The 26,754-nt window shown below is 41.4% G+C and overlaps 1 protein-coding gene across 11 annotated transcripts in view; it reads right to left on the bottom strand.

Moving 5' to 3' along the window:
- Positions 1-26,754, bottom strand: part of ESRRG (estrogen related receptor gamma) — a 563,748-nt gene that overhangs the window by 384,025 nt on the left and 152,969 nt on the right. For 3 of the 11 annotated variants that reach the window (XM_032422153.1, XM_032422155.1, XM_032422156.1), the window contains one exon: positions 22,815-22,877. The exons of the other annotated variants lie outside the window; for them this stretch is intronic. The gene's annotated coding sequence lies outside the window, so the exon portion shown is untranslated. The remainder of the gene's footprint in view (positions 1-22,814; positions 22,878-26,754) is intronic. 11 annotated transcript variants of the gene reach the window in all.

The following is a 26,754-nucleotide window of genomic DNA, read 5'->3' as shown; positions in this document are numbered from 1 at the left end:
CTGGGATCATGACCTGAGCCGAAGGCAGCCGCTTAACCGACTGAGCCACCCAGGCGCCCCTGAATGAACTTTTATAGATGAATAGTTCTAAAAGCTTTTATCAAAATCAACTATAAGCTATGATTTGGGGATGCAATGATGAATAAAATACAGTTCCGACTTTATTCAGGAGTTCATGGTCTAGAGGGGAAGCCTTAACACAATTGGACATTTAAGATGTACTGAGTTATATGCACCATCACTGTTCTTGTTGGGCTGGAAATAACAAAATCAAGGCTCTACAGGGAATATTTACTAAACAAGTCCAATGCACAGATGCATGCACTCAACCAAATACATCCCCGTCTGCCCCCACTCCGAAAGTGTTCTTCATCACCCAGTTGGATATGTGGATGCATCAACCTGAGACAGATGACCTGTGATACAAAAACCCAACCTATGGGAGTCTCACCTTGACCAAATAAACACGAACCAAGTATTTTAAAATGAATATTCACATAAGCACACATACACCCACCTTGTGTGTGTATCCCTCCTATAGCTAAGTTTCTCTTTCATATCTGTATTGTCAGTACATAAAACAATCCATTTGCTTTCTTCCCCTCCCCCCATCTTCCAAACCGTAGAGTAATAATTTCTAGGAAAGAAGAGGTAATAAAGAATGATTACACAATCTTATTTGGGCAAAAAGCTAACATATGGGTATCAAGGCCAAAAATATGGATTTCAAGATAAAACATATGGACGCCCATATGGAAAAAAAGTTTCCTGGCCGGAAACTCTGCTGTTGCATCTTTTACGCCTATATGTATGGTACAGTTTTTCCCTTCTGCTGGATAATGCTGTCTGCTGACAGATTCTAATGTTATAAATTCACATACAAATTTCACAAGATGCTCCACTGTTATCATCTTTATTAGATTTTTGTATTCTCTTAATCCTTTTCATCGTTTAATAGCTCAACAAGTAATGGATTTTTAGTAAAACAGTGAGGCTTATTACAATCAATCCTGTTGCTGAATCTCTCCTTGACACTCAACTTATAAAACTTATTTTCCTTCAGAACCTCAATAAGAAAATTCTTTCCTCCACACTCACGTGTGCATGAGCATGCTCACACATGTGCATGTGCGCGCACGCGCGCGCACACACACACACACACACACACACAGTTATATAATAGGTTGGGTCTCTTATGATTCTGTCTCTGTCTTGAGGAGCTGCCCCAGGCTTGGCAACAGATACTTGCAGGCACCTCACGAGTTTATATTCTACAATGGAGATAGCAAAATGTGGGTCAGCTAAGAGATAAATTCCCAAGGAAGTCTCTATGTTAGTCTCTTAGATTTTACTCATAGAAACCTTTTTCCTTTACAGGAGGGTCAGGGGAGGGAATGGAAATATCAAAACTCAGCAAGAGACTTTTTGAGGAAATGTGCACTTAGTGCTGTGTCTACTTTTAAGTCAGTGGATTCTTTGTGAACAAATATTTAAATGTGAAGTTATCATATAATTTACAAAAGAAAACATTTTTGATGAAGAACCTTTAGTGTGCTTCTTTTGGCCTTTACATAACTAGCACATAAATTTAAACCCTGGCTTTATAAGATTGTGGGGGCAAATATCCTATCGGGCGTGCCCACCAAGGAGACCCTCCAGCTGAACATGCGTTTATTTTGCAGTTTCAGAGGGGGAAGGGGCATGCTTTCTGATTTTCAGCTCCTAGAGCTCCAGATTTCAAGTAGGAGCACTGCCTTCGATCCTGAAGGTTCCCTGTGGGGTTTACACATTACCTCCGACAGGGGAAAGACTCGCTCCTATTAAACAGAAATAATATTACGGGGAGTTTAGCTGTGGTATTAAAAGCTATGAAGGAATCTTTCAGTACCTTCTATCCTCTTTAAGGAAGCAAATCGTGGATACTGGGGTTTAGAGGGGCTCAGGTTATGCAAGCCAAGTCTGTTGGATTCTCTTTGAACCAATTCATGCCAGTGGTAGAAAAGGCACAGAAAAAAAGGAGAAACTAAATTCAGGGGAAGGGCGAAGCAGTGGCAGGCTGATCTACAGCAACAAACACAGACCGTCCTCACATACTTTAACAGGGCTCAGCTATTACAGCAATTACGGCCAGCGCATCTGAATTATTAGATCGTCCTCTCTGCCACCCGCCCTGCTTGGTATCTCTAGAACCAGAATAAAAGACAACTCTTTGTGTTATTAGAGGATGGCCAAGTTTCCTTGTTTTAAGGTAATTTGCTTTGAAAAAGAAAAAAAGCCACATTTATCAGTCATTAACCATATTCTCCATCCACCTACAAGAATCAAGTCCAAATTCCTTAGTTGGACATTTAAGACTATTCACAACCTGGTCGCAAGTTACCCTTCTGAACTTATTTTCTATTCTTTCTTTTGATATATACTACACTCAACAAACTGTCTGCTGATTCCTGTAAAAGTAAATACAGCTTCCAAGCTTTTGTTCATGCAGTTCTTGCTGCTTCGAATGCTCCCTCCCATCCATTTGTCTTCCTTCAACAGCATGTGTTGAGCAAATAACTTGCCAGGCAATATCACAGATAACAGAAATATGTTTGGCCAACAAGTAGACTGCAGTTCCTGAGTTCAGGAAGCTTACGATCTACTCAAATTCTAAACTGTCCTCTGAGGTTCAGCAATAACTCAGCAATGTCTTCCTGATGCTTCTTCAGCAAGTAGTCATTACCCAAATTTTCTATCAGGTCAGACTGAAATTCCATAGTGCCTGATATGCCGGGGCCTCAGCAGACACACAGTAAGGACAAAATTTAGAGAGAGTGAGTGAAATGAGCTTGAAAGATAAACCATGAGGGAGGAACATTACTATTAAGGAAACATTCAGTTCCTTCAATCATTCAGCTGACGGCATCACTCATCCTGAGCACAAGGGCTCACAAGGAGAAAGCCACCAATATGTCTTTATTTAATCTGAAATGAGAACAGAGCTTAGTTCCTTCCCTCCAGGAGCTTCTAATCTCACATAGATGATAAGACATAAACAGATAGTCAAGAAACATATACTCAAATGCCCACTGGAAAACCAGTGATGGCAAGAACAGTGACTTGTGCTATAAAGCAGAAAAAAAATGTGAAGTTTGTCTTCTAGCGATCGCTCCTAAAAGGTGGATTTGAACGAAGCCGGCTTTGTGATTACTTAGGGAATATAATTCCTCAAACTGTAAAAATCAACACTAATTTGAAATTATTTTCTAAATGCAATGTAATGTTTGATTCAATTAAAAGAGACTTGATGATTTGGAATCAAGTCAAAACAACAATTATTCAATGATTCTGGAAAGGCTTTTCCAAAATGCATGTTGGCTTGAGTTTATGGAAATATTGACCTCTTGACCTGGAACAGAAGCAAGTGATTTTCATTATGTTTATACTGTGGATTTTTCCCATCCCTAATCCTGGGTTGCCAAATTGAGTATTCGGCTTCGATTATCACCTATGTTCTGCTTGACTGTGGATCATCTTGCAAAAGCTGTAACTGTAGGTCAGATCAGAAAACTATGACCTAGCAGTGAATTTCATTTCACAGACCCAGGAACCAAGACCTAAAGGGTACACCGTCTTAAAAACACAGATGCCTTCAAGCCAATGGCCAATTTCTCTTTTAAAGGTCTTTGGTTGTAACTCCTTTAGTCAAGTAATTTGTCGTAAATATTCTGCAAAAGCCTGAATCAACGAGACAAATGCAAAATGAACCACGCCAGCCAGTTCATATGGTAGCCTGGGTGAACCATCCCTATTTACACAGCCCTTCAATCTAATGCTCGGGTAGAGTAGCTATGTTTATTTCTCTTGCTTGCATAGAATCTCTTTATTAAGTTTGCTGTCTTTATAGAGAATCTAGCAGGCTATAACTTAAAGGCGATCCTCCTCCCCTCTGAGCTGAAAATCTTATTTTTAGGAGGAAGAAAAGATGAGGGAGCTGGGGATTGGGAAGGAGGCAGTGGGGGGAGGGAGGGAGGAGAGAGCTATTACTTGCCAAACCAGCACATGTTCACCAGAGAACACGGTCAAGTGGTCAGAAGCAGCGCTGATGCTAATTAGCAATGAAATGAGGAATGAACCAGCATTAGCCCTGAGACTAATCAATGGGAAAATCACTCCAAGCAGCAGCTTAATGAAGTAGTATACAGCTGTTTATTTTTAGACCATTTTATCCTCACCAAAAGAAAAAAAAAATCTCCATTTTAATTAATTAAAAAAAAAAAACTTGCTAAAGTATATTTCTTTTCAAAGCCAGGGTGCAGCTCTGATTTACACATTTATAACCTAATGCCCTATACTTACTTCTTTCAATTAATAGGACAAACAATGAAAATTGGGTGGGTATAAACACGTACAACCATATCAGAAATATGCCTTTTCTTTTCACTTTTACATACGTGTTCATAATTGTTTTGATGTATAAAAGAACATCACTTTTCCCTGAGATGTAAAACTGCTCTAATTTTTTTGTAAGTGGACCACAGAAAAAGATGTAATAGACAGGAAATAAGAGTCTTCTCTCATTTCTTTCAAATGTGAGGGAAATTACTTGGAAAATACTTTTGCAAACAAAAATTGTTTCTCACTTTTAAAACAATGACTGTCATCTATCTAAGAGCAAGGCCATAGAGCCTGTTAATTAAGACCTACTGATCTCTGGGGTTTTGTGATGGAAAGCACATCATGACATATATGGGGAGACAAAGCTACAGGGCCAATTAGGGAGAAAAAAAAATCTTTTGTCATTTTATCAGGATGTTGAAGAAATGGGGTAGTCAGTTTAAACAGAGTAAGTCTCTCATTGAGAATTTCTTCCTCAGCACTAATTGGAAGATAAAATTTTCCTCTGAAGGATACAAATGTTCTTCTACCTTAGCAAGTTCCAAATAAACTAAAGAAACTTCTCAAATGAGAAAATCTTACTCACAACTCTGGAAACAAGCTTAGACTCAACGTTTCCTCCTAACGACGGAGAGGTTACTGAAAGCACATCCCCTAACTAGAGTCATCCAGACTTGAGTGAAAATGTAACTGGGCGGGAGGGGCTGGTGGAAGGAAACAAATGAACCCCAAAGAGCTTCCCTCTCATTGCCTCTTTTTTCCTTCCTCCTCCCCCCTTTCTATTTAAAAATGCGCTGAATAACGCTCTTCCCCCATGATACAGAAACTTAAGTGTTTGCAAAGTGTGTCCAAGTGGAAATCAGAACACAAGTAAAAAAACCAAAACAAACAAGAACAACAAAACACAAATAGGTTTCGTCACTTTCTCTTTAGCTAGAGATGCAAAATCCTACGTAAAAGATGAAATTTGTCCTTTTACTCCTTCTTCCACCAACTTGCAAGTGTTAAGCACCGACTTTGTTGATCCTTCATTGTCTCCAAAGGGGAAAGCATGGACAAATGATTTTCTTTTTCACATCGCACCAAGACTAATGAACACACACTCTTCCAAAGAAAGTCTACGCCAACCTTGATGCACAGCTGCAAAAATCAAGCTAAAATTTCAACAGATCAACAGTTAGATCAGTTGCTATTAATGCAGAAGAAAGAAGAGCACCCGGTTCTTGTGCTCAGTCACACTCAAGGTGTCTTCAGCTACGTGGCCTGGGCACCGTCATCCAGGGCCACTGCCATTGTTTAAGCATACTTTCCATACAAGGAAGCATCTTGAGAAAACAAAAACAAAAAGCAACAACAAAAAAACAAACCCACTGCTAAGTGCAAACCTGGGAAAGCACGGCACTCAGGTAATCCCCCTTATGGGTTGATTTGATAGCTCAAGGAAATGGAAACAAAGCAGCAAGCCCGAGCACACCAACAGCTGGTTGGGAAATTGCTGCAGATTGTTAGGGGAAGCCGCCAATGAAAGATAGTCAATGAAAAGGTTAGAAATGATAGTTTAAAAAAGACAAATTACTCCAAAGACCGTATTCTTTAAATCGCTGAAGCAAAACATGTTTATTCGATTTGTTTGTATGCCTATTACAAAAATGCTACTTTGGGATTCTAGGAACCCAGTCTGTCAATTTTTCAGTTTCTGCACTTTCATGGTTGCTTAGAGCTGTTTAATGCAAATACACTTCCAATAAGAGATTTCATGCCCCTAAATTACACCCAGTTAAAAGCGAATGAAAATGTAAGGTAAATAACTATAATCAGCCATATTATCTTTCTCTTGGCACCTCTCACTTTACAGGCATATTTAAAGACATCTCTGGGGTCCTATCCTTTTTAACAAGCAGCAGCGGATTTCCTGGAATATTACTTAAGATGCTGTGCAGTGAACATTACACAGGTTAAAATGTTACCTAGAGACCTAGAAGGAACTGCATCTGTTGCAGAGCATTCTTTTTTTTTTTTTTTTTTTTTTTTTGCTACATTTTGGAATGTCTGAGAAGATGAAAAGGCATTTGCTATGGAGGGGATGAAAAGAGATAAGAAGAGTTTAAGTTTGTCTTTTATGTGCAAGTTCATTGATCAGTCATCGTGAAGAGCATGGAAGTTTGAAAAAGTCACTCTGGGAAGAAATGAATGGGGGCCAAAAGGGAATGTACAAATGACAAGGACCTGCCGGATTTGCCATACAAAGAAAGTACTTACAAGTAAACCACGAAGTTACTCTAGGAGGAGAGCAGCTAATGCCCTGACCATTTTTACCTTAGATCACCCCCTTTTTTTTTCTTGAGTCAGTAAATCTCAAAAAATCAGTGTGCCTAAGGATCCCCTTGTGAAGTGTCTAAGATGCAGAGTTCTGGACCACTCTGAGAAATCTGGATTCAATAGATGAAGAGAGGAAGACAGGAATCGACGTTTTTAACTAGCATCAGCAGTGAGTTTGTGTTCACCAGTTTGAGAAAATGGCTCTGTGATTTTAAGAGCACACACGTTTAAAAAATGACAAGCACCATGTCAAAAAGACTTTCAGTCCATTCACGTAGGCTTTCCCTGCAAAGCACACAATTATGACTTATAGTCAAGCCTCCAGGAGTATGATTAGCAAGGGGGCAAAGGGGAACGGGCATTGGAAGCCGAATCAATAAATGGCTCAAATATGTGAAATTACCTTGTTCACCCAAAATATAGGATGGCGTTGTTCTAACTGTCATCCCAGGGTTCAATTGCTTCAGTTCAATTTTAGGAGAACTGGTAATCATTTCCTTTTGTGGGGGGCACAATTTCCGAATAACCCAGTCTTTGAAAAAGTGAAGTATCACGTCTAGTTACAGAGAAGTCACTATCTTGGTTGGCTCTACCCACCTGGGCAGCATGGCAGATGGGAGAGACGTAGGTCTGAATCCAGTCCCATCCTGTCCTTTACGAGCAGGGCAATCTTGGGCAGGACCTGGCTCATTTGTATATGAGTTGTGCCGATGAGGAATGCCTCCTGCGTGTCAGCAAATGAGCCAGGTCCTGCCCAAATCTGCACAACTCCTATACATTCTAGGCAAAAGCAGACGTCTGCACAATAAATGTAAAACCACCTCTTCACAAATTATAAGGGTGAAATGAGATAATAAAGCTGAGCCCTTTGCAGAGAGACTAGAACATGAGACGATGAGAAGTGTGGACCCCCCGCCCCCCCAAAAAAGGAGAAATCTGTTTGTCAAACCAAGTGTCAGGACTTAAATTTCAGTGACTCAGTTTGGGGTGTTATTTTCCTGACTCAATTTATGAGAATTACCGTGCTTTTTAGGTTACTTAAAGAATCATCAACGATTTGGCAGGGGGAGGTGGGGCTGGTTTCCTACACTCTTACTGTGTAAGCCGAGAGTCCTGTAGGAAGTTGGTACCTGCTCACTCTCTCTACTTGACCAAGAAGTTGTCACAACTTATATTCTCTTGAAAGTGTTGTTTGACTTTAATGATATTTTAGAATGGTTTTTCCATAGAAACCAAGTCATACATGAACTATAGGTCCTAGGTTACTCCACCAAAGACAATTTAACTAATAAGTAAATGAGCCGTTGTTTTTATGGAAGACATGAGGACCCAACTCCTACCGCTGTCCGAGGTGGAGAGGAAATCTTAGCTTGGCAGTGAGAAAGACAACCCCAGCCCCAGCTTCTTCAACTCAACACACCCCCACTAATTAAAGTGTTTCAGGAGTGGAAGAGCATGTGCATCTCTCTGACAGGACCTTGGGTCACAGGCAGGGCTAGAACGCACTTCTGAGGTCTCACAGGAACTAGGTCATTCGGAATTTATTCTTGAATAAATATTCTCATTAGTGCTAAATTTTATAGACAGTGTTCACAGACAGTATTGATGTTCTTCAATACTGTTGAGCAGTGATTTGAAAGGAATTAGTTCACGCTACTATTTCCATTCCTTCAGCTGCCAATTCTATCCTTGCAAACAAAGGCTTGGAAGCAGGCTCAAAGGCCCTGGGCTGCCTGCTCAGGGCCACTGAAGATAAGGGAAAGAGATGCTAGTTTCTGCTTGGAAATTCTAGGAGACCTAGGGTATCATTTTGGAATTCCCATCGGAACAGGATGTCTTCTGACGCTGCTCTCTGACTTCAACGTGTGAACACCCGAAGGGAGTTACCAGCCATGGTGAAAGTTTTAGGGGCTTTGCATAAAGTCTCTTTCAGTGTGCTTTGCCCCCCACCTGCATCGACAACAATGCAGTTGCAGATCTCACACGGCACATACAGAAGCTGTCAGAGACACTGAGATGATGAGAACATTCATATGCTTAGGGAGGAACACAGGGAAGGTCTGGCTAAAGCCCAAACTAAAGGGGGTGGAGAAGGAAGGAGAAGCCAATCAGCCCATCCAGAAGGTGGGTCTGGCAGGTGCTGGTAGCCACAGTGGCCCAGAAGGTAGCTGGATTTCCTGCCAAGTTGCTGACTGCAGAGCCATAACCCCCTGCTTCATCAACTGAGTTATGTCTCATGCCTAAGGCTTACATATCACAATCACTCATTCCAGTACACCGATGGGGGTTTTCCCTTCATCTCTTTGCTTACGTAAATTCCACAATTCTGTCTTTATATGGTATCATAAAGGTGCTTAAGAAATCCAAATTAGTTTTATTACCCTTCAGAATCAGGAACTCTCGAAACCTGTTTGTAAAGGATTTAAATGAGAATGCATAGAATACCCCATAAATAAGCATTTGTTGCACTTAATACAGACCTCAATGGCCAGGAGCTAGAGCAGAGAGTCGAAGAAGATACACTAAGTTATCTCTAAAAATGTTCCAATGCTTCCAGGCTGATAATGCACAGATCTGGAATTCTTAGAGCTTTGCCAAAGACAAACAAAAAATTCTAACTGTTCAGGTTTAATACGACATGCTTACTGTTTCTCCAGAAGGGTAGGGGAATATATCGCCCACTCAAGTTGGTGTTCAGATTGTGGACACTGGAAAGCTCCCAGAGTAAAGCAGGAATGAGAACAATTCTCCTGGAAGCAGTTAGAGAATTGAGCAAAATAATATCTAGGGCACAGATGTGTGGGGTGGGGTGTGGTGTGTGTGTGTGTATGTGTGCTCATGTGCCTGTGTGGGGGTGGGATAGTGTATGATCTGAAACAGTTCAGTCTGGTTTGAGAGGAAAGAATTTTAACCTAGTGTATAAATTTTATCCTAATATATGCACCATATTATCTCAAACCTTTACATGAAGAGCTAGCCTCACGTTTTATCTCTTGGTCCCAAATCATAAGGACCTTGACACTTTAAGGAGTGGACCAAGGGTAGATTATGTAATAAAATTTTAAACCACGGCAGCTTGATCCCCTTTAGTTACACTAAGGGCTCACAGGTAATCATAATACATTTACTATATCTCTATCTTTAGATTGCAAAATGCACACTAGGGAGAACTCCAGGACCTGTCACCATATCCAGGTCTCGTGAATCTCAGATAATGACTATGAAGAGAAATAGCAGAAGTTAGAAGTGCACTAAGGGTGTCACAGTGCCAAACGAAATAAGCTTCTAGAATATTCATGCAGGGAGCCCAAATTTCTCACTCACTTGCTCCTCCCTGTTGCGCCAGAGGAAAACTCTAGGCTAGACCAGGAGAAGCAATCCTAGATTTGTGGCTGCCGTGGCTTGCTTCTTAATCCCGTGATTATGTGCCCGTGTTAGGAAAACGTTAGTGGATTTGAAAGAGGCCACGGGGGGTGGGCTGGCCTAGACAAGAAGTGCATCCACCTCGCACAAACGGTGAGGAGCAGAATCTGCATCAGAAGCTAGAGAGGCCCCTGGGAATGTATGGGGTGCTCCAAGCAAAGCCTTAGTTAGTTCATCTAAAGAAAATTATCAACCCCCCTTTCTCCACTTCCTGACAGACAGGATACGCGAGCTGGTCCCAAGACATTCTTCTCTTCCCAGGATATAAGTCAAGTCATCCTAAAATCCAAGTGTATCTCCTCATCTACGTAGCTGGACTCTCACAGAGCCCTCAGTGACGAGGGGCCTACCGCCAGCTCTCTCTATCCCTCAAGTCCATCAGCATGATCTTTACAAGGCTTGTCTCCCAATTGCTATTCCCTGAACTCCTAATTTCCGAATCATCTCTTCGTTCTCCGTATCAATCCTGGACTGTGGTCCACGGTGGTGCCAACCTTGAAAATAACGGCAATCATTCCTGCCTCCATGAAAAAGAGGGGACAGACCGGGGTCCTCTCTGCGCATCCTCCAGCGCATCTCCCCATGCACACCTCAACACCGGAGCTATCTCTAACACCTTCTAGAGCTCAGCAGCAAGGTGAAGATGATATCTCTTCTGAGACTTCACCAGCTAGAAAGCGGGACCTCCTCTGCAGTGGTTTTGTGGCGCTTACTGAAAACGATCCTAAAGGCCAAAACAGTCCTGGATCCAGAGGGCACGCTACGTCACGGAACACGCTGGTAAGTTGCATGGCTTACACGTGTAACACGGCTCCCAGACTTGTTAGTGATGGTTCTCTCTTGCTGATGACACATTTGGCCTGAGGTCCACGGGGACGGCAGGCCAGCTGAACTTTCTTCTGTTTTCATGGTCCCACTCGTCCACATAGTACAAAGCGGTCACTGTTTCATCAAACGTCTATGAATCGTCTTTGTGTCAGGAGCATGGCACGGGGGTTGCTTGCTAGCCCAATTTTCAGGGAATTACCTGTGTAGAATTATATGTTTGTACTGCGTATGTGTAAATGCATATGTATTGCATGTGTGTGTGTGTGTGTGTGTGTGTGTGTGTGTGTGTGTGTGTATGAGTGCACAGGGACAACTATGGAGGAAAGAACAGACATAACAAGATTACAGGTCAGGAGTGTTCTGCGAGGGTCTGATCCCCTCCCTGGAAGGAGTGGAGGGTGTGAATGTGATTCACAGAGGGAACAGCAGGGAGCAGAGCCCAGCAGAGTTCGTCCCCCCGGCCTATATACTCACGAGACAGACCGAGCCTCATTTGGAGAAACACCCAGACATGCAGAGGAGAAAAATCCAGGGGGGTGGGGGACATCAGAAGCACCTCAGGGAATTAAGAATGAGAACAGCGCCTCTGCGGGTTAAATGAAATGCCACGGACATGCCATCCACACCCACCCCTCCCTGCAGCTCTGACAGCCTGCTACTAGGCACTGACCATTATTTTAGTAACACAACAAGGGGAAACTCTGCATGGGATCCAACTGTGTTCTTGCTCAGACAGGTACACATTGCTTCAAGGAGGGCAGCCCAGGTCCAGGAGGAAGACAGCCTGGGGCAGCTCTTCGCTCCGCACACACATGACCTACGGAACCTCTTGGTGGTTCAGTGTCCTCATCTGCAAAACAAGGCTAGTATTCCCACCTACCTTGCAGGGTTGCTTTGAGGATTAAAGATGATTCTGATAAAGCCCCTCGCACAAAGTAGGTAGGACTCAGGAAGCAGTAACCCAAGAAAACTCAGGAGAGGGCTACAAGGTAGAGTAGTTCCTGCAAATGCCATCACCCCCCAACTCATCATTAGATGCCATTTCTGAATACTCTTAAGTAAAATAAACAACAAAAATTCCCCTCGTACACGACATATTGCAACTCATGTTCCTAAAATAACTCAGAAGGTTCTAGCTGCAGATAAATTGGTTCTGCCAGAGACAAGTAGTTCAATCAAACCCTCTGTTAAACTTCTAAGTTTATGGGATATTCAGGTACATGGAGCGTGAGATTGCTAAAATTAAATAAAATCATTTTTTTAAAAAGTGTACTTAGTGCCCGTTGTAAATAGAAACAACTTCTTTTCTCCTAAAGATGCTTATTTTTTCCTTCTTTTCTCCTAAAGATGCTTATTTTTTCCCCTCCTCTTTCTTATCTCTTTCCTGCTGGAACTGCTGAGCTTAACAAAGTAAACTTGGCTTTACGTATCAGAGTGAACTCAGGAAGCCCTCAGCAAAGGAGTAACCCAAACACTGGAGAGAGGATGCTCAACAAGGAGCCCAGAAGACAGTTCAATGCCAACCACCCCCTGCAGCTTCGTGACTATTAGGCAGGCTTACATTTGAGAAACACAAACGGGTCATCTGCATTTTATGTGGCTGCAAACCCCAGCCGCTGCCTGCAAGTTTACGAGGATGAGGCAGACATTCTGGAGCTCTAAGTGGTTTCTGGGATCTTAGCACCAAGCAGAGATATAAAGAGAATACACATAACAGAAGTCTCCTCTCTTCTGAACTGCTCAAGGAAAACTCCTCATCCAAGATGAGATTAGGGCCCAGCGCCGATAACCGCCTGGGACATCCGTTTCAACGCCATCCGGCACAAAACGGCATTTTATTTCATTCAAACTGGAATTATTTTGGAATTCTTGTGAAAATCCAATATACGCTGAATTTTTCTTCATACTCTGCCTAAGGAAGGATTAGCCAAGCAAATTAAAGATGCAAGGAATATTGCAGGGAGCGTACTTATGGGAACTTTGGGGTTTCCTACATACTATAGGCAAGCAGATCCTAGCAGCTGTCCATCACGTGCAGAATGAAGTGTACCCTTCTTACCGGGCCCCCCGAGGCTGAATGTCACCAGGTCTCAGCTTAGCTGCAACCCTCAAATCCAGACACTCCTTCATTCACTACACTTGGATGCTGTTCATCTTTCCTCTGTTCTCTGAACCAGTTCACTCTTTCCCACCTCAAGACCCTTGTGCTTGTTCTTCATCTCCCAGGAACATTCCACCCTCAAATCTTTCCAGGGTTGGCTCCTTCTCATCAGTCAGCCCCCAGCTCAAAGGTTACCCCTTAAAGTTCAAGCCTTCTCCGACCATCAAGCCCTTCTCCCTAATACCTCCATCTTATTTTCGTCCTAACACTTTTCACCCTCTGGAATTTTATATACTTCTCTTGGTGTACTTCTTTAATAATGGGATACCCTATTCAACTTTCAGGCCTGTCAATGCTTGGACTCTGTCTTGTCACTGCTGTAGCCCCGGCACTTAGAGCTCCCAATACATATTTATTTATTAAAGGAACACTAATTATATATTTCTTAAAGAATATTCTGAAAGACCTCAACTTAGCAACAACTTGAGAAGCACAGCATGTACTAGAAAAAAATAAAACATCATACTTTCCTAAATTGTATTTCTTTTTACTCGCTTCAAATGGCTACCTCTCCCCCACTTTTCCATGAGACATGCCGCCCCTTTCCATTTTATGTCTTTGAACTGGAAGAGAAAAGTTGTCAAACTCTAGATAAATATAATAAGCTAAGATAAATTGATGGTGTTACTGATAGCTTTATATCCTTAGCATCACTGTGAAGAGCAGGCTCCCCTGAGAAGTCTCAGCCTGCGCTCAAGGTGAAGACAGAGAGCACTTGCCCAAGCCACAGAGGCCCCCGCCCCGTGCTCAACATGGACCTCTGTCATTGCACCAGAGGGCCAGGAAGTAGGGCCTCAGCTGAACAGCAAAGCTCTCCTGTGCCCTGCTCCATGGGTGGGTTCTGCCTCCTACCACATGCAACACCAGCCAACCTTCTTCAACAACATCACAAATTCCAAACATATTAACATGCCAGAAACCAAAGATTCATGTTCTGGAAATACAGTTATCATAACAAAGAGATTATGTCACACATGAGTGATTAACTTGAACGAAGAGAACTTCCTAGGACCTGGGACTGAGCACCTAGAAGAGAGAAAGTAAAAGGAAGAATCCAGAGAATGCTTGCCATCTCTGTTATTCCTCCCACTGTCAAATGACTGGGGTGGAACTTCTCTTTCCCTTTCAGAGAAGGAGCTACCTAGAGCTTTTCCTCCCTTCTCCCTTTAAAAAAAAAAAAAAAAAAAAATATATATATATATATATATATATATATATATATATATTTAGAGATAAGGAACAAACATGTTTCTAAAGAAAGAAATGAGATAAAGTGTTAAGCATGGATTCATTCATAGCATCCAGAAATACCTGCGAATATTTTTTGTGTACATTTATAAGTATCTGCCTATATGTGTGTGCATGGATGTACGTGAGTGCATGTGTGTTGGTTGGTGGGGTGGGGGGAGGATGTGTGTACATGGGCATGCGTTTGGAATGCTGAAAAAGTTAAGGTAGGGCCTGTCATGTTGGGCAAATCTCCAAGAGCTAGAACATTCGGAGTAGGTAATACTCCATGTTGTAAACTGCTCATGCAGCAGGACTGAGGAAAAGGCATCGCCTGGCCACCGGCTGTTACTGACTCTGGGAAAATGAAAATACAGCATCTCTGCACCTGTTCACCTGATGGTGAAGGAAGGAAAAGCCATTACCGAGTGACAGGAGACAAAAAACCAAAATCCACTTCAGCAACTCATCCCACTGCTGGTGATTAATCTCACACTCCCACAGCCTGATGCACATTAACCAGATAATTAATAATTTCTTTAGGGATCCGGCTCGGCAACTGTTTTATCAACCTGCACAGCATTAGCGGGGAAATGCTGCATTTGTGATCAGACGTCGGGGACCAGGAAGGGGCTGTAAAGAAACAGCAAGGGCTTTGCAGCAATTTGTGAGCCTGATTCAAAATGAACGAGTACGGGATGTGCGGTCAGACTAATGTTTTTATCCCTACTGGTGGTCAACCAGCATCCCCACCAAGAGAAGACCCCTTTGTACCGTGACATCTCACAGATGTGAAATCACATGCACTTTGCTACTCTGTAGACACACTAGAATAAGGCAGACATACATAAACTCCAGAAATGCATCTTTATAACAAGTGCATCATCTGAGACCTCCTAAAATCAAAAGTTTTGAAGACGTGTTTGATTGGAACCGTGCCAGCTGACAAAATTTCTTATTCTTGCTGGCTTTCATTCACATCCACCTAAGGAAGGAAGGCACAAAGAATCAAAGTCCATCCTTTTCTGAGTCTCCTGTGCAAACAGATCCTGCTTCTCTCGTGTTAAAACTTGTTCCACAGGGAGAAACCAACTCCTTTTTTTTTTAATATATATTTTTATTAAGATTTTAAGACTGTGAGTAAAATCCCAAGGAGAATAATAAATCATAAGGGTGGTTATTAAAAAGCCTCACCATTAAAATTTCAATATATTCATTTTCTCTCCTAATGAGAAAAACACGACATTGAAAATATTATTATACATTTTCTCTTAACTCTATCCAGAATGTGATTTGGATGGAAAAGGAACAAGAATGTAATTCATCCTTGTCAGAAATCACAGTGGATGTGTAGGCAGAAAAGCCGGGTTGAGGCCTGCCATGGCCACACTGGGTTTTAGCATTACAACCCTCCAGCTTCCCTCTGGGATGTTATCACAGGCATCCAAACGACACTCGGTGTGAGTTTTGCCATGGGAGTGCTAATCGGGGTGGCTGGCAATCACGGAGCGTGTCCACCTTCTGTGGACCCACAGGAGAAATTTCCCTCAGATCTCAGGGCTCGGATAACCGGGGCCCCTCCTAAGTGTGAATTATACAGATAAGACAAAACTTGGGGGCTCAGAGTGTCTGGGCTGGGAGGAAGCTTGCAGCCAAATGCATTGTCTAGTTCTAGCAAATTTGTAGGAGCATATATCGGCATCTACCCCCAACACACATTCCAATTTCATCTTGCTAGAAGAGCCTGGTTTTTCTTTTACCCTGATTTTCAGATGTTTTTGTGTTTACTGTGTGTCCTTAGGAGAATCCCCTCACATCATTTTTAGGATAAAATAGTAGATAACAAGTTAGAAGGACAAAGAGAGAGAAAGCAGAAGAAAAACAAACTGGAACACATTGGGTAAATTTGTTAGCACTAATTCCGACACAGAACGGTCAAAGCTGCAAGGGCCTGGGACTGGCCTGGTGCGAGGCCTTGCGCCATGGGATACTTAGCCCCAGAAAAAATAAAAATATACAGCATCCCCTGTAGCATGGATTTTATTCTCATTTGGGCTTGGGAAACAATGTTTTATATTAAAACATATATTATGGAGCAAAATGCAAATGTCACATGCATATTAAAGAAAAGGCAAAGACTTAAAAAAAAAAATGTTTTGGTTGCCACTGGTCATTTCAGGCCAGACCTCTGCTGTTATGGGCCCAATTTTTGTGTCCCCTCAAAATTCACACGTGGAAAGCCTGACCCCCCAATGTAATGGGATTCAGAGGTAAGGCCTTCAGGAGGTGATTAAGTCATGAGGGTGAAGCTGGGATTAGCGAACTTATAAAAGAGGCCTCAGAGAGCTCCCTCCCCTCCTTCTGCCATGGGAGGACACAGAGAGGTCAACCATCTACAATATGGGGAGTAGGCCCTCATCAGGCTATTGAATCTACCAGCGCTTTGAACTTGGCCTCCCCAGTCTCCATAAATAAATAAATGTCCAATTAACTTATTTATATAAATAAATGTGAGACATCCATGTTTGTTGTTTAAGCTATCCAGTCCATGGTCTTCTGTTATCGCAGCCCAAACCAACTAAAACATTCACAAATCACATGCCCAATGTTCCTTGACCTCTGTTTTTGGGGTACATGGGTAGAAAATTTCAGAAACTTTCAACTAGATCACATTATGGATAAGAAAAATGAGACCCGGTCCCTTGACCTTGTATAGCCTTAGGCTCCTCACCTCTAAAATGAGGGTAATCATAAATATTTCATGGGATAACATGGGAACCCCATGATGAGATAATCATATATGAAGAATATCACAATCTACTGAGCATTGATACCTATTAAGACTCAATCAAGAATACATGATCCAGATTCACAAAAATCCAGTTTTGGCCAAAACTCTGTGACCTTCCCCTGCCTAGGAAGGCCGGAGCCCAGAGTCAGCCAGTGATTTGAGTTATTAAACCATGGTCGGCACCCACTTCCCAGGGGGCAAAATGAGACTGGGAAGACTGGACACTGTAAGTTACACTATTCACTCCTTGAGGATAAGGGCCTGACTCAATTTAGTTTTGACTTCCTAAAACCAAACACAATGCCTATACTAAGCACCAATATATCCGACACTCAGAAAGTGTCAGCCCAACAACTCTTTGTTGAAGTGAAATCTGAGGGGCAGATACATGCCATTAAACCTAAAACCTACCATACGTTCAACTCTATACTACTGACAATACTTGTGGATGGTTTCAAAAAGGAAACCAAACTATCACCATCAATAACAAACAAAACAAATGAACAAAAACAAAACCCCCCACAAACGTGAATGTGGTATAGTACAAAGAACCTTGCATTTCAAGTCCCAAGACTTGGCTTAATTCCCTGATTCCTTTTTAGTCACGTACGTTTAAAGGGGTGATCTTAATCATATACAGCCTATTTCCTCATTAAAATAAACAGAATAATAATACTAACCTCAATGTGTTGTTATAAGGAATGAGTTAATATGAATAAGAGAAGAATTTGTGAACTTATAAAGCACTAAAAAAAATTAGTCACTATCTATTGTTACACTTTTGCATGGAAATGAAAAAGCCCTTCTGAAATACACACACACACACACACACACACACACATACACACACACACATTGTAGAAAAAGCCCTTCTGAAATACACACACACACACACACACACACACATTGTAGGTTTTTCTCTTTCCCAAATGGCTTGATTCCAAAGCAAACTAAACCAAGATCTTTACAAACTAGAAACAGTATTTTAAAATAACTACACACCATCTCAGCCACTAATTATTTTTAGGATTTTACTATATGCAGCTAATTGAAAATGTTCAGTCCTTTCCATTCATTAGTTTTATTACAAGCACTCCAATGAATTAAAGAAAAATCCATCATCACCACCTTCCTTGAAACTTTCACTATATTGTCACAGAGGCCTTGACCTTACAAAAGCAATTCACATTAATTCAACACAAGTAACAGGACTGGACAGAGGATGAAAATTTGGCATTTCTAATAAATAGGACACCATTGAATAAGTTTGACAGAACACTATTATACTCTTGATGTCAGGAAATGGGGCAGACAATGCTTTCCTTGTTATGGTAAGGTGCATTTTATACATCACTGACTATATGGAGACTCCATTTGACCTGGAGCAAACCAAAAGTGTGAAGTGAGGCACTCCTTAACAGGACTGTCACTTTATTAAAAACTCACCTTTGCACACTGATAAGAATTGAGCCCTGAAAAAAGATAAATTACAAAGATATCTACTAAGAAAATTGTGAGACTGTAGGCCATGTCCACACGAAGAAGGCATATACTCAGTCTCAGCCAACTCTATACGTCAACATAAATGGAAGCTCTATACATCTGTTGCTTTTGCTTCTTGGTAAATAACTATTTATTGAATGCTTTTCATATACAATGTGCTTCATATATATTTCTTCAGCATTCATTTGACCAATACAAATCATCTTTTCTAGTAGGTCTTTTAATCACCATTTTACAATTGAAAAAAAAATTGGAAAAAGTATATGAGTATACTTATACTCATTTGCATGTGGCAGAAATAGGACGCAAACCTACTAGGTTGGCACAAGTTCAATGCTTACGCTTTTTGTACTTACTTATATTTTTTTAGTATATGTGCTGCCGAAGTGAGCACTGTACTTACTTATATTTTTAAAGTACCTGGAGGGTACACAAGTCAACCTCTTCTACATCTGTATGTCCCCAAACATATCTGCAATTATATTCATACTGGTAAATTATATATATTATATATATTATATATATTATACATACTGGTAAATTATGTATATTATAATATATAATATATATTATATATATAAAATATATATAACATTCTGTTAAATAAACACCTACTACACGTTCAGTTCTATACTACTGATGATATAACTATTACAAATTATAAAATTCTGGCACAGTATTTCTATATAAATGCATCCTTCATATTTATATTTTTCTAATCGTACCAAAGGAAAGTATATAGAAGATTATATTCACTATTTTGGTTTTTTTGTCTTTTGTTTCTTAATGTGCCATCATTGCCCCTCATGATCAGTAGATGGTGGCTTTGGAATCACGAGACAAGCACTGACTCCCTACTTTCTTCAAGCTGAAACTATGCGGCCCTTAAGGAACCCTCAAGCAGGCTGAGTCTGTTAACTATTTCCAACATGGGAATAAAAATAGCTGTCCTACCTTCTTCAAAGGGCAGTTGTGAACATCAAATAGTCTAGTGCATACAGTATTTTACAATGTATAAAACTCTATATGGGGACGCCTGGGTGACTCAGTCAGTTAAGCCTCCGACTCTTGATTTCGGCTCAGGTCCTGATCTCGGGTCATGAGATCAAGCCCCGCGTCATGCTCTGCACTCAGCATGGAGGCTGCTTGTCCCTCTCCCCCCCGCTCCTCCCCCTGCTCGCATGTGCACTCTCTCTCTCAAATAAATAAATAAATAAATAAATAAAATCTTAAAAAAACTCTGTATGCTGTCAGCTTTGTTATTGGGGATAATTATAAACTTTGAGAAGGCTTATAATTAAAGCAGTAGTTCATATGGTTTGGGCCCTTTTAGGACTTTGCAAAGACTATGTTGTATCCTGAGGAATTTTAGGATAGGAAAAAAAGATAAAGACACAGTGCATTATATTTCAATACTGCTAATAGAAAACCACAATTTTATATCTGCAAGCAGAAAATGACATGGAAAGCACCAGAAGAGTTTATTTCAGCAGGTCTTAGTCAAGAAAAATCTATTTCAAGTTCTTAAAAATCACATCAACTCTCCCTACCATTTTTTAAACTTTATACTATCTTCCTATACTGCTATTTCCATGAGCTCTGCTCTCATCAGAGGATAAGTGAATCAGCTGGCAGGCAAAAGCTTGAGTTCTAATCTCAGCTCTGACATGGGGGATTAATAAACAAATATTTGTAATGTTTCCTGAAGAGGAAAATTCTCAGGTTTTGTTGTTGTTGTTACTATTAGCAGCACATCCTTATGTGCACTTGGCCCCAGCATAGCATTGCATGTTTAATATTGATTATTATATGGGCTTCATTACACAAACGAAATAAAATGTTACTTATAAAAATGCTCACTCTTCCCCCACTGTAATTTAAACACGCTGCTAAGAGGTCATTTTTCAAACCATTAGTGGCCTTGCAATTTTCTGAAACCTTCAGCTTTTCTCAGAAGGAGCACTCAGGTAAAATGTCTCAGTATGAAAAAGGGCTTTGACCATGTAAACACGTCTAATTGTCAGTTGAAATCATGAAAAAAACACAACTGTACAATTTCCGAAAAGGCTCACTTAGCTAGCAGTGTGAATGGCTTGTTCTTGTGCATGTTAACCCTTGATGTTTCCTGTACTAAGCCAGCAGGGTGCCCAACGCCCTCATTCCTGGTGATCAAGATTGGAGGCCACCCACCCCTTAGTGCCCTCAGGCGGCCTCTCAGGCACTGGCCCCCATAACTGCTGCCTGGCGGGGGATACAAGGATTCAACAGACCCGCAGGCCACAGAGAGCAGACCCCTTGCCTACGTCTTTGCCCCACCAGAAATCCTAGGTTCTGAGAAAATGTTCAAAGGAGAGGAGGAATTTATTTGCAAGTATTATTTCCCAGACCTTTGTTCAATGATTCAAATATAAACTGAAGAAACTGGAGTGAGAACAGTACTCCTCGTAGCACGTGAAAAAGTGTGGATATTCACATTTCTCCCTTAACTTTCCATCAGTTTCCTCCATTTGCGAGGTTTCTGTTAGTCTGGCTACTGGCGACCACCATATCCTCACAGAGCTCGGATGGGCGGCCCGTGGTTCCTAGCTGCCCAGAAAGCTTCTGGTTCATCCCTTGGTGGGGCTTCTTGAAGAAGACAGGCAAGACGAAACAGCAGGGTCCCCTCTGCTCTGCTTCTGAAGGACTGCCCAGAAGCCAGGCTGCTCTTCACCCCCTCATCTCTGGATTGGTGTGAAGAGGCCAACTGGATTGCCACAAGTTAGAACAACTTGGAGAAAAATGACACACGTTCTACTCTCCTCAAGTAGTGGTAGGTGATGTGGAGAGGGAAAAGGAAGAAAGTGTTCTTTCAACACGCAGACTGCATTAGTATGCATATATATATGCATAGTATAAACCTATGTAACTGTCCAACCCAAAACAGGCAATATAGTTAAAAAAACAAAAAACAACCCTGGAAATGAGTACTTGATTACAAAGAGAAGTCTGAACTAGGTGTATTGAACTGCCTACACAGGAGGCCGGGTAGTCCACTCAAGGTCATCCTAAGAAGGGCTGGGTAAATAACACTGAGGCATAGCATGGTAACACGGAGCGCAGTGCCCAAGAATGGCTGTTTCGGCCGATCAGGACCTTGCTGTGTGGCCCGGAGGTGCTCATGCTACCACGCACCCCTTGCCGCGTACTTGACCACCACAAGCTTCCAAGGGAAACGGCCCGCGATCGTAGCCTCATTGGTATGCACCAAGACGGTTCAACATCCAAACTCCGGACGATCTTGTGAACTATGTATCAGGGGAGGAAGATGGCTATTTTCCTTTATATCATATTTCTAAGAACTTTTAGTCATTTGTGATTCTTTCTATATCTCAGTGTGTGTGCGCGCGCGCACGCACGAGCACGCACACGCGCGCCCACCCTCTTCCCTCTCTTTCATCCTCAATTCAAGCATTAACCTTTGATGTAACATTTTTGCTCCTCATCAGAATGCAAAGAATGAGCTTCACAGAAGCAATTGAGTTGGGAGAATAAAAAAGATGACATCACTTCAAACGTGGACTTGCCAGAAAACTCTCCTTTCAAGTCTCCCCTGTGTCACCAGCCAGGGACCCTCCACTCTCCCTGACCGCTGCATGCTGCCCCCATTTCATAGCTTTTGATTACCATTTGTTTCATGCCACGGTTCATAACATCTCCCATGTGTGTATGTATGTGTCGCACTTCTGTACTTTTTTAAAGCTCCTATCCGCGTTCTCTTTATAAACTCCCAAGTGAATGACAGGAATTCATTAGCATCCGTTATTAGTTTGATAATTCTAAATAATGTCAATACAAACATTTACATGGCATTTGCCCGGGGAAGAGTATCAGGAATGAGAATTTGGGGCGATCTGCTCCTGTTCTTTCTGATGCATGAACTATAAGGTACAAGCGCCAAGAAGGCCACTGGGGCGGAGGCTGGGAGGGGGGATCCTACCACTGGTATGTTTCCCTTTTCCTCTAAGACACAAAGTTAAAAGTCTTCAAACTTTTCCCTTTTCACAATTCATTCAGGTCAGATGCAGACTATCTTAGGAGGTGTTCACGGATCATTGAATTCTGTTCTGCACCCCCCACCCTTTTCCCCACTGACTCAAACACAGAGCAAACGCAGTGAGAAAAAACATGCATTGGAGTCAGACTGACCTGGGTTCAAATCCTACTCAGCCACCACTCTGGTCTTCTTTTGCCGCCTGACTGCTCAAAACTCTGCAGCAGAAAACAACAACCATTGTATTTGCTCATAAGTCTACAACATGGACTCTTGTTCTGTTGACCCTACTGGTGGTCCCTGATGCAGCTGCAGTCAACTGGCTGGTTGGTGGGAGGCTGGCTTGGCTGGGAGGTCAGTCTAGCTGTCCTTTCCTCTCTCCCCCCCCCAGCGGTCTCAGAGCCTCTCCTGCACCACGTGTCTCTCCACATGGTCTCAGTGCAGGGTCTCTCCAGCAGGTAACCAGACTTTTCTCCTGGCGACTCAGGACTCCCAAGACTACAAAGGGAGAAGCTGTGAGGCCCAATGAAGGCTTAGGTCTGGAACTAAAACAATGCCATTCTGGCCATGATCTATTTGTTCAAGTCAATCTCAGGGCCAGCCAAGATTCAAGGGGCATGACGGACACCATAGGTGAGAATACAGAAAGTGGGGGTCATTTGGAGCCAGCAACATAGGAGACGACCGCCACCATTTAACAAATCACTTAACCTATACATTTTGATGAAACATGGGTTTCTCCATCCATTAGAAAGGAATAATAATATCCCCATTTTTATGGAGTTCTAATAATTAAACATAATAAATGTGAAGGCTAACAGAGACACTGATACCCAGTAAATACTCTAGAGTCTCTTTTGTGTATCCCAAGTACTTGGATTACCCAGAAATTCGTGAGCCCCTCTCTACCACTGTCTACCCCTCCCATGAGTGTGGAGTCCACAGTTCATGTCTCCATCCAGGGAGTTGTGCCAGTGTGTAGTACAAATCCGGGCATTCAGGGAGCACCCGGTCCTAAGTTCTTGTTGATTGAGTATGTGACCAAATGAAATTGGTATACACTGTCTCCAACAACTCACTTCCACAGCACACGAACAGATTGAGCTATTTCACAAGAATTTCTTAGATGCGAATGAAAAGTTATCAAATTCAATGTCATGAGCAATCATAGCAGTCTGGAGTTCATCTTCACCTCTTTTTAAATATAGTATATATAGCAAATTTCCCAAAAATATTTTGCCAGATTTCTACTGCCTCAATTTTAAAGCTCAGGCACACTATAAGTAATATGTAATCCATATGTCTATGATTCATTTTACCCAGTTCATCAAAATGCTGTTTTTGTATTAAATGTCAAAATGCCTTTTATGTCTTTATTTATGAGCCCTTTAAAGTTGTTATTTTTAAATGATGGTAGAATATGTTTTGCCAAATTTAAAATTTACAAAGGCATTTGTAATTTCATTCCAAACATCAGTTTCTGGGAGAGTTAATTTTGTTTACTCTTGGGAAAATTCCTATTTTTCAGATACAGACTTTAAAAGTTTACTTTAGGTACTCAAAATTCTCTTAACCTTCATTTTAAACATACTAATGAATATAATCACCTATGTGTGCATGGAGAATTTAGAAAACCGGTATGTGACCCACTGTCCCTCTGAAGGAAAACCTCTGTCATCTCATTCTACCTCAACTCTGTACCTTGATGAGAAAAAAAGAAAAATGAGAATGCCATTTGTTAACTATTTGTAAGGGGAAAATAAAGTGAGGACTTCCTTCTCTCCAGTTCTAGACTGCTCATGCTTCTCTACGTGGACACTGTATGCTCATCTTCCTTCTGATGTCAAACTTCATCAACCCCTCTTCTCCTGTCTTTCTTGTTTCAATTATTCTTTAACCTTTCCACTATGAGATTTAAAAAATGCTAACAATCTAAGGGACCTCTCCATAACTCAAACTTCTGTGATAAGTTAATCGCAACTTGAATTAAAACAGAACAGATATATACCCTAAGGCAGAGCATTAGGTAAAAAAAATAATCTGTAAAAGTCAATGCCATAGAATTTTAAAACACCTATGTTTCAAATAAGAAAATCTGAGAAAAGAGAAGAAAGAACATCTGAAAACCAGGTAAGGTCTGTGACCTTAGACAAATCAAACTCTGAACTTTATTAATCTATAACATGAGGGTAATAAAGCCTATACTACCCCCCCATCACAGACTTACTACGAACATCAAGTGAGTAATATAACATTTCATAAACGACAGGCAATACTAGTGATAATAATTAAATATCTGGTATTAGCTGTTACATATTTTTATCTCAGTTTCAAATATAAACTGATGTAAATCCACTTTATCCCTTAATTATCCATTTCAGAGTAAAACTATTTACAGCTAACCACTAAAGAAACTATGGACAATCAGCTTGCCATAACTTTGAAGATCACAAATGTGAGGCCTTCTATGCTGATTTGCTCAGGTTCATGCTCTCTCTCCCAGAGCCAAGGGTTTGCTAATTCCAAGTCACCTGCTGAGCAAAGGATAGTTGTCCATCCCTTTGTAAGGAAAATGCCAGCTACATGGCACCAATACTCCTGTGCTCAATTTGTCAAAATGTTAATCACTCCAGGAACTGCATTTATGGGTTTGAACTGAGACACATCCTATTTCTAGGCTTTGGTGAGGAGGCCAATCACACAGCTAGAGCCCAAGCTCAAATGGAAAACTAGCTCTGAAATGGGAACACCAACCAGGATCAATCCAGTGCTAGGTGAACCATATTTTCTAGTAAACAAAGTTTGCTTCCTTAAAAACTTACTAAAACAGAATACACTCTTTTCATTCTTGTCTTAAAGAATGTAAGGAAAAAACAAACAGGCTATCACCATAGCTAGGCCCCTTCTCTGGAAATCAGACAAAAGGAGCTCCTACTGCTCACCCAAATTAGTCCTGCACGTAGGAGGAATATCACGTTTCTGTACTACCACAGAGCTGACCGGGTGTTAATTTGAATTTTAAGTAGTATCAAGCTTTTGCTCAGGTCCATCCCACCTGTCAGTGGATAGTAGTATAACAAGATAATTACTCCTCTTATTTCAAAATGCCAGACACCCAAGACTTCCATGGAAAATGAACAGAGCACCTGTATTACATTTTATTCTAATAAGTCTAGGGCTGAGTATCACAGACATCCTCTTATGTTATTCAGGGAAATGGTGGTAGAGGACACGTAAACCCTACAAAAAGGTAGAACGACAGTGTGTGATGACTCCAGAAATATTCTCAGGGAAAACTTCTGCAAGAAGCACGATGAAATTGTATATCATTCATTCATGTTAACAGTGCTTCCTTGGTAAAACAGACGAGGTCGAAATCCAAGGTTACTTAGAGAAAGAAACTAGCCATGCTCTGCTCCTGCTACAAAACTATTGTTTAGTCCCTCAAAATGCTAAAGATTTTAGATGTAATAAGATCTCCTTTAAAAGCCATACCCAGAACTTGGCCTTGACATAGCAAGGCATGGCTCCTCGCAGAAGAGCGCGAGATTATTTAAATCTTACAAAAGATTTGCTCAGGATAACAAACACCCGTCAAAGTTGCACAGAAGACCTAGAAAACGGAAAAGTCTGGCTGTGTGTGGGTGTGCATGTGTGTGTCTGTTTGTCACTACACACAGCGGCGTGCCTGAATTTGACTGACACGTCATATCCTCTCATCTCAGGATCAGTTTGAATGTTTAATCATGCCTATTTACTTTTCAAATTCCCCATGAAAGAACAGACCTTTACTGATGTCCAGTGAGATCTATTATCACTTAGTGATGGTTTATAGGATTTGGAAAAGAAATTTTTGGGTTATGGCAAAGGAAGTCTAGGGACAGTCCCCAGTTGACCACTTTATGCAACATAATGGCACTTAGAACAACGCTGCCTTCCCTCCATACCAGATTTCAATCCCTGCTCATCTGGTAATTGGACATCTACCCAAAGATCTGTCCTGGAGTATGGAAGGAGTGGTGAAAAGAAGGAACCACACAGAAAGGTCACTATTACAGGCATCAGCTCCATGCAAGCAGAGAACACCTCACTCCC

The sequence above is a fragment of the Phoca vitulina genome, unplaced genomic scaffold (genome assembly GCF_004348235.1).
Source record: "Phoca vitulina isolate PV1807 unplaced genomic scaffold, GSC_HSeal_1.0 scaffold26, whole genome shotgun sequence".
In the NCBI taxonomy this organism is placed as follows: Eukaryota; Metazoa; Chordata; class Mammalia; order Carnivora; family Phocidae; genus Phoca; species Phoca vitulina.
Note: the sequence above shows the minus strand (reverse complement) of the source record. Positions and strands in the feature narration are given on the sequence as shown.